The sequence below is a fragment of the Mesocricetus auratus genome, unplaced genomic scaffold (genome assembly GCF_017639785.1).
Source record: "Mesocricetus auratus isolate SY011 unplaced genomic scaffold, BCM_Maur_2.0 Super-Scaffold_100038, whole genome shotgun sequence".
Lineage (NCBI taxonomy): Eukaryota > Metazoa > Chordata > Mammalia > Rodentia > Cricetidae > Mesocricetus > Mesocricetus auratus.
In genome coordinates, this window is record NW_024429216.1 from 9,978,446 (window position 1) to 9,988,006 (window position 9,561).

Consider the following 9,561-nt stretch of genomic DNA (forward strand, 5'->3'; position numbering starts at 1 on the left):
TTTGAATCAAGCACCTTTACCCCCTGTACCGTCTTTCTGGGCCTGCTTTGTATTTAACGAATCATTTCTCTGTTTCTGTGACATGTATGCAGAACTTTAGAAAGTCCAGATTCTTCATGTCAATTTCATAACCCAGAATCTTTCTCAAAGACCTGCAAGCTAAACTGCCTCTTTGAAACTCATACAATGAGAAGTGTCTCTACCTGTCAGTGTTTTAGAGAAGGTGGGAACCTGACATCTGGGAGTGTTCACTGCAAATGGCAGAAGTCCCTCTTATACGCATCTTTCACCACCAAGTGAAACCTCTAGTGCTGGGAATGGGCCACATCTAGTTGAGCCACAGGCCAAAGGGGCCCCCATGGAAACCACAAATCTCTTAGCCTATTTGTCAAGGCTATTGGTTGCTCCCCAAACTGATGGTTAGACCTTACAGCTGAAGACAGCATTTATATATCTCACTGAACAAGAATAGAGCTGGTGCCTAACTAGAGACGTCACTCTTACTTAGTGTCCATGGTATTGGGAGGTGCTTTGCATGCTGTGAGTGTTACAGCTCAGGGGGGAAGGTATCTTGACTTGTTGGGAAATCAGACTATGTCTGGAGCTGCAAAAGGACAGCTCTGGAGGCTGCAGCTGCAATAGGACAGTTCAGGAGGGAAAAGATGTCCTCACTTGTTGGGAAATCAGGAGACACCTGAAGCTGGTGGGAGATGGTCTCCCTGCAGGATGTAGCAATCCTGCTCCTCTCCTAGAAAGAGCCATTACAGCTGAGCTCTGTTCTGTCCCCTAAGGTAACATCCTAGCAGAGCTATGTTTCTTCTCTTCTGCTCAGCTGGGACCCAAGATGTTACTTCTGTTTCACTCAGATGAAAGGGAAACCCCTGGAGAAATGTAGCAATGGCCTCTGGCTCAGGTGAAAAGTTACTCTTTCTGCTCCAGTCCCAAGGGAATTTCCCAGCAGATGTAACTGTTTCTTCTTCTTCTTCTTCTTCTTCTTCTTCTTCTTCTTCTTCTTCTTCTTCTTCTTCTTCTTCTTCTTCTTCTTCTTCTTCTTCTTCTTCTTCTTCTTCTTCTTCTTCTTCTTCTTCTTCTTCTTCTTCTTCTTCTTCTTCTTCTTCTTCTTCTTCTTTTCTTCTTCTTCCTCCTCCTCCTCCTCCTCCTGCTCCTGCTCCTGCTCCTCCTCCTGCTCCTCCTCCTCTTCCTCCTCCTTTTCCTTTTTCTGCTCAGCAAAGATTCTGATAGAAGATTTTCACCAAAAACTCTTTTAAGAAAGAGATTTATTTGGGAAGAAGGAATCCAGGACAGTGGCTGCCTCTGTCAGGATGGGAAAGGACAGTCAGAAACTGAACAGGTAGATGGGCTTATATAGGGATTCTTAGGGGCAGAGTTTTCCAAGGAAGATTTTCTGCTCAGGGATTGGTTAGTTTTCCTGCTCAGGGATTGGTTGATTTCATGTTCAGTTGGTCAGGAGCAGAGTTGGCTCTGGTTTCAGGGCCAAACTGTGTTTCTTTCACTGGCCCGTTTTAGCCTTTTGGCTCATTTTTCACGGCCAGGGTGTATTTTTATTTTTCTCTAGCTCTGACTTCAGATCCAGGGTGGGTTTCTTTCTCTAGCTGTGACTTCAGATCCAGGGTGGGTTTCTTTCTCTAGCTGTGACTTCAGATCCAGGGTGAGTTTCTTTCTCTAGCTGTGACTTCAAATCCAGGGTGGGTTTCTTTCTCTAGCTCTGACTTCAGATCCAGGGTGGGTTTCCTTCACTAGCTCTGACTTCAGATCCAGGGTGGGTTTCTTTCACTGACCTTTTACCCTACAACTACCACCTCTCTCACTACCAACACCACTGCTACCTCCACCGCCATCACCATAACGACAACCACTACCAACACCACCAGTACCATCATCACCACCAGCAGAACTACCACCAGTATTGCCATGAGCAGTAACACATGACCAACACCACCAATACTGCCTCTTCCTCCTCCACCAGCATCACCAGCACCACCAGCTCCACCACCACCAGGACTACCATGACCAGCAGCACAACTACCACTATCACTACCAACACAACCAATACCAACACTACCACTACCAACCTGAAAACTAGCACCACTAACACAACCACCAAAACCACTGTTACTACAACCAGCATTATTGCCACTATGATGACAACCATCAGCAACACCAACCACTACCAATAGCTTAACCACCAGCACCACCACTGCCACCACCACTACTACTGCCAACACCACTACCACAATCACCACTACCAGCAACAACGCCAGAACCAATGCCACTATCATGACCACTAGACTACCACCACCAGTGCTACCACCACAATCACCACTACCACTTCCACCACCATCACGACCACCACCAGAACCATTACCACCACTACAGCCACTTCTACCACCACCAAGATCACTTACACACTCACTCACACACACACACACACAGACACACACACACACAGGTATAGAAGGACAGGGAGACAGAGGCAGGGAGTATATACAAACACAGAGAAGTAACTGCTAAGTAAATGTCCTAGAGAAACACAGTAAAGACATATTCAGATTTAAAAAACAAACTTCTGAATGATTTACAGCATGTTTAAAAATATACATAGGCTTGAGAGAGAATAGACAAAGGATAGAGAAAGTCCTTGAAAAGAAATAGAATGATTTAAAAACAAAGCCACTTAAAGATGGAAAAATACACAGAGAGTCTGGATGCTGTATGTTATTGTGTTGTCTTCTAATAGTTTGACTGCTGCGGAAGGAGCAGCAGCTGCTAACAGACATTTCATTGCAAATGTTGCTGGATTAACCCAACACATATATTTTGAAAGTACCTTGACTTCAAAATTTAAGTCCAAGGATATGTTACTTTGAAGAAGAGGTTTTGCTTTTGTTTCCACAGGAAATGAGAGGCTCTGGGTTAACAAAAGTAAGGTTTGATCGAGGAAGATCCCCTGAAAAATCTCCAATAGGAACAGATGGCCCAGATGACTCTACATTTCAGAGCACCTCTGTTGCACTTTCTTCTGAGTTCTGCATCCGAAACTCCTTCAAGGCTGCTGGCTGAGATCATCCAGCCTCACAGATTGCTCCAGTCAGCACTAGACCATAATCCTAAATTTCTTTTGGGTCCCTGTAAGATTATCAGCACTTTCAATCATCAGGTAGTAGCCTAGAAAACTATGTCCACATTTTCCAAAAATGGATTGTGGATGTTTGTCTTTGTTTAGTGTGTTGGTAACAAGTTGTTACAGATAATAGTCAGGAAAAAAGAGCTAAACAAAGGTTAGATTCAGGGTTCTTGTTTTTACAAGAAAAAGGGGAAATTCTGTGGCATAAAGCTCTTCTAAAACTGTAAAGATTTCTCACTAGTATTGGTTTAATACATCACTGATTGGCCAGTGACCAGGCAAGCAACAGGTGGGGCAACCAGACTAGGAGAATTCTGGGAAGAGGAAAGGCAGAGACACAGTCACCAACCAGATGCAGAGGAAGCAAGATGAGAATGCCTTACTGAGAAAAGGTGCCAAGCCATGTGGCTAAACATAGATAAGAATTATAGGTGAATTTAAGTTGTACGAGCTAGTTAGTAATAAGCCTGAGCAACAGGTCAACAGTGTATAATTAATGTAAGCCTCTGTGTGCTTATTTGGGACTGAATGCCTGCGGGACTAGGCAGGACAGAAACTTCCATCTACAAACAACAACACTACCACCTCCACTATTGAAATTATGATGACAAGCACCACAACTGATACCACTACCACAGCTAACACAATCACCACCACAAATACCACCACCATCACCACCACCACCACCACAAATACTACCACTGCCAATGCTACCACCACAATCACCAGTACCAACACTAATGCCAGAACTAATACCACTACCATGACACCACTACTAATACCACCACCAAAATTACCACCACTACAACCAATACCTGAGCTAACACCATCACCACCACCACTACCACCACCAGCATTACAACAGCTCTCCAAACACCAACAAAACCAACACTATGACTGCCGCTACACCACCGCCTCCACCTCTACCACCACCACTATGACCACCAGCACTGCAACCACCTCTACCACAACTGCCTACCACTACCACACCAATGCCACCACCAAGATTACAACCAACACAGAAATACACACACACACACACACACACACACACACACACCTATGGAGAGAGAAAGGAAGGGAGTATTTACAAACACAGAGACGTGACCGACCACTAAGTAAATTTCCTATAGAGGGCCTTGTGGATCCTAGCTTCTACCTAGGAGCTGAATGAGATCCAATGGTGATCCAAATGACAGCACTTCACAGACACAGTTACCTCTGGGCTGACACATGCAGACCCTGTGTCTTGGGTCGAGACCGTGGAAGTCCTTCCTCTGTTCCTTACTTTGCTCTTTGGGGCCCACATACCAGTACTCTTTGGGGTGCTTCCTTCTGTTATGTCCATGCTCATCTAACTCAGATGAATGTTTGAGAAATAAGGGGTGACCACCCACATTTCTAGATTCCCCATGGACTCATGTCCTGCTGAGATGGGGGCTCATGTATCACGGAGCTGAGCTCATCACATAGCAAAACAGGATCCAAGGGCTTTGGTCCCATGTTGGCTGGTGACTTCATTAAGATGGAGGTGGCCGTGTGACTTGGCCATTATCTTGGTTAGTGACATCATCAAAATGGGACACCGGTAAATTTGTTTGCTTGAGTAGATGTTGAAGGTCTTCCGCTTTTCACCTTTAAAAATTCCCTCTCACCCCCTTCTCATGGCAATCTGTAGTCTGGCTCAGAGATTGCTGTCCTGCTAGCAGCTAATGAGTACATATTTTAATTATAACTAGACTGAGTCTGTGGTCTTTCTCAGGGCCACACACTCCAGGACAGTGTGGGACACACAGCAGACAAACAGAAAAGTCAGATCCCCACCAGAATCTATTCTAGCAAGAGGAGGACCTGTGGAAGGGTAACTCAAAAGGGAGACTATCTTCAGCCCCGACTCTTGGGGTTCTCCCCACCAGCATGGCCTGAGGAAGATCCTGTGGGCCTCGGGCAGGGTATTTTATTAGAGAGATAGCTGGTTTGAAGGAAGGCCTGGCTCCAGAACTCTGTTCCATACTCAGCTCCTGGTGACCATGGAGAGCTTGTCTCCAGGGCTAGGATTTGACTTCCTGTCACAGCTGACAGGGAACAAGGCTTTACTGAGGGTGAAAGAAAACATATCAGCTCACACACGGATTCCTCCCATGGCTCTTTTTTCTTAAAAAAAAAAAGTTCCTCCAATCCCACAAGGCTTCCAGTTTATATACCCAATACAGATGCATTTAGCAATTTTCTGACAAAAGCAAGGATACGGGGCATGCATATCTCAGGGTCAAGAAAAGCAGGTAAGATCTGGCAGAGCCTTGTGTCTCAGAGATGTGTGAGCAAACTTAGGAGGTGGCAGGGGTAACGGCCATGATGGCTAAGAAGGGAGAAAGGGTGTTAGTCATGTGTTTAGTGAAGCTAGAAGCCTGTAATTGATAAAAGTAGAAAAAGAGGAGGGAAAGAGACACTGTAGCTCTGTGCTTTCTATGCACTAGCTTTTGTTATTTTGTTTTGTTTTGCTGCAGCTGGGAATGCAGCAAACTTCATAGGCTGTGGAAGGAAAAGCAGATGACATTTGGGCCAGATGTTAACAATTAAAGGGGACTTCTGAGTGCTATATCAAAGGGAAAAACTAAGGCTGTGTAGCGTGAGATCTGCAGGCTGCTGTTTTCAGCCTTAGGGTGAGCAGTGGGGTGCTCTTACTGCTGATGCCTGGGTGAGAAGGATTCCTTTAATCTTGGACATCAGCAGCTTGATGTCATGTCTGGTCCAGAAAGTGAAAGCAAGTGAACAATCAATTTTGATTCTAGAACCAAATCGCCTGACTCAACAGAATCCCCTAACCCACAGCCCCCCTCACTGGACTAGAAATCCCATGTTTCTTCTGTGCCCATGCCAGTCCTACTGGAGGTTAAAGGAGAGAACTCTGCTTCTCCCATGGACCCTGCAACACTCAGGGGAAACAGTGTAACCAACACATAACACTTTTATGATGGAGGAAGAAAGGAATGAATAACTTGCAAAGACTGAAGGAACAGCCTAGAAACTAGAACCTGGAGCTTACATGCAGAGTCCTGGGAGGCCTGGTCACACCTACTCCCTGCTTTGCCTAGAAGCAGAGACGTTTGTCTTGCCTTCTAGCAACTTCTAAACTACATGAGGAACCACAGCACATGATCCTGAGGATCAGCTAGGACAAGTCCTGTATAATATATCTTGTCCCGGGCCACTGTCACACACACTGTCCTCAGGAGGTCTGACTACAGCAGGCCCAGCCTGAGAAGTGACACTCACTGAGTTCTATCTGCTGTCCCTGCTTCTGTCTCAGGGACCGGACATTTCCACTCAGGGAAACCTCCAGGGTAGACCTTTTCCTAGTTCCTGAGACCCTTTCCTGGATGAATGTTCCTCAGGACCTATCCATGCTGAGGAACTGTCACACCCTGGCCCACGACAGAAGAGGCATTGTAGTGTATCTCCTCAATTACTCTCCTCCAAACACACACCTGAGAGAGAAGGTAGGTACATGGTCTTCTGCGGATGCAGTATCCACTCCTTAAACACTGTTTGTCCCTAAAGGTTATTCTTCCCTTTCCCAGGGCCACTGCCCACCATGACCTTAGGAAGCCACAGCTACCAGGGTCCAACTCTGGTGAGCATTCCTTGGGTTCTGGTGTGCATGAGGCCCCAAGGCACCCCAGTGTCCTCCCGAATAGTCACTCCTCTAGGGACTTGAGCCTTCCCTGGAGCATCAAGGACCCCTGTCATAAACAGCACAGAGGACCTTGACTGCTATTCAAATTTTCCTGTGGAAACTGAGCCTCCTCAACCTCCCCTTCTCACTCACCTTTAACACATTCAGAATGTCTCTGCCCAGTACATACTCATAGCCACTAATGCTCTCAGAATCGAGGGTCTTGACTTTCCTGCAAGAGGGGATCACTCAGCTCACATCCTCTCTGCTTGCAGGATGTGGAGTCTAAGACATCTATGCCCTGGTAGGTCTATGCTCTCCCCCATCACATAAGATCCTAGCTGTGCAAGCTCAGGGCAGAGTGTGTCACTGACAAAACTCCTAAGGTCAGGAGATGGTAAATATGGCCCTATGCAGAACTAGGCCTTTTGTAAGTGGCAGAACAGTCCCCATCCAGACACGAATCAACTGCGTCCCTCATGTGTCTGATTAACCCTTGATGCAAGAAAGAAAACAGTGGGAGAATAAATGACAGCTGAGTGTTCGACCATGAACAGAACTTCTGTATAATCCACTCCCTGGCTCAGGGAACTTGTGAAGAGGAGGATGGAGAGGACTGAGGTAAACTGCTGTCTCGCGCACAGTATGGCCATAAACTCATGAAAACACAGCAACACAAGACCTGTGTGAGACAGGCCCATCAACAGCACACCATGGACCAGAGAGGGACTTGAGAGGCCACACCCCTTCCTCAGGACCCATGGGCAATTGATCGCCACCAAGGGGTAGGAAATCATTTTCTCCAGTGCTTAATTGCCTGTACTACAGTAAGTAACCACCCCACCATCCATGCTCATGTAAGAAACCCTAATTAAACAGTGAGGAGCACACTAGCCTCTAATGTATACATATCCATATGTAATTAGATACTCAGAAGTAAGGTACATTTAGCAAGGAGAACGTGAAAGGCTTATGAGTTCACATACATGCTGTGTGGGTCCTCTGAATGCTCTCTCAACATGTAACATCATGTAAAACTGGTCCCTAGCCAGCAATTTCCACATGTGACTCTATGCTGGCACCTCTCTGGAGGCCCAAATGTGAAGGCATGTGTTATTGTTAATGGATGAATGCACTTTGCTTTAAAATGTAAAATAGAACCAGATGTACAAAAATCTAATAAACACACTGGAAAGGGGTTCAACATCACCAGTCTCTGTGGAGCTGCAGATCAAGTGGCAGTTGTTATAAAACCTCAGCTGTTACAGTCTCACCTCAGCACAGATCTACTAGATCCTCAAGGGCAGCTGCACACTGGGACCTTTCCTGGGAAACTTGATGCTCAGCTCCTGACAGCATTTGGAGCTTGGCTGCCATCCTTGTGCAGCCCAGACGTGAGCTGCAGGTCTCTTCATGAACACCAGGGGGCGGCAATACACCACATGTCAACAGGGAAAACTCTCCCTGAGGTCAGAAGCTATCTTGTAAACTTGTCTCCATCCCAATTCCAACAGAGCTGGAGCTCCCTCACACAATCACTTCCTGTGTCTCTGAGAAGCCCATTCTGCAAGAGGACCCCATGTAGTTCTCTCCCTCATCACCTCATCCGTGAGGAAATAGGGGAGATCACGGGGCAATCAGCAAAGAGAACAAAGGTGTGCAGAAAGGTCAGGGAGGGCATGGGCAGACCTGAATCACATTCAGTCATCACAGGAGGCTGGGGGATGAGGGTGTCTCCCCGTGCCCTCCAGAGGAAGCAGGAGCACACAGTCCTCTTTCTAGGACACACAGGTCACCTCCTTCTGCCCACCAGGATATACAACCCCTGACAGAACTTGTATGCCTGGATCAGACTGGCGACTGGTGACACCAATGACAATGGATCCGGGCCCTCCACAGTCATCACTCAGTAGACATTTTCCAGTCACTAGAGACAACTCCACCCCTGCCCAGAGTAACTCCCACCTTCCCAGAGCTTTGGGAACACAGGGCAGACTGGGCTCAGCTGGGTCTCTGTGTCACAAGGAAACACACTCTTGGCTGTAGAAGTGCAGGGACTCCCTCTGGTGCTGACAGACAAGGTCAGGACACAGCAGAGGGCAGCCCTGGTGTGAGCTGTTGTTTCTAGGAACACGGGACACTTCTCAGTCTTGTGACTCAAAGTGTGTTCTAGAACACTGAACCAGAAAGGAATAGGACTGGAGGCAGAACTTACACAGACTCCACCCCAGCCCATGTGACTCCAGGAGGTGCCCTCCTCTGGGAGGAGGCTCAGGCCTGGGTGAAAAGCAGAGCAGACAGCAGAGCAGCCAGGCTTGACAGCAGCCTGAGAGACAAACCTCCTCTCCAGAGGAAGAGCTAGCAGGCAGCAGAGATTATGGAGCTCACCTCAGCCCCTCTCCACAAAGGGCAGGTCCCCTGGAGGGGTCTCCTGCTGGCAGGTGAGGAGACATTCCTGGGGGTGGAGAGCAGAGACGGGGTGGGGTCCCTGGGAGAGGGAAAGAGCCTGAGAAGGGCCATCTGGCTTCTGTGTGGAGCCTGAGAGCAACAGGAAGCTCACAGTGAAAGTGAATTGCTAAGTGGGGAGGGAAACTCAATTGATCCCCTTTGTAAATTATGAGCTAATGAAGACTTTCAAGGGCCAGCTTTAGAGCCGCCTTCCAGGGTCTAAAGACGGGCTACAATAAGTGAGGAAAATCTGGGATCTGAGGTCAAAGGTCAGTCAGTTCACACCATACTC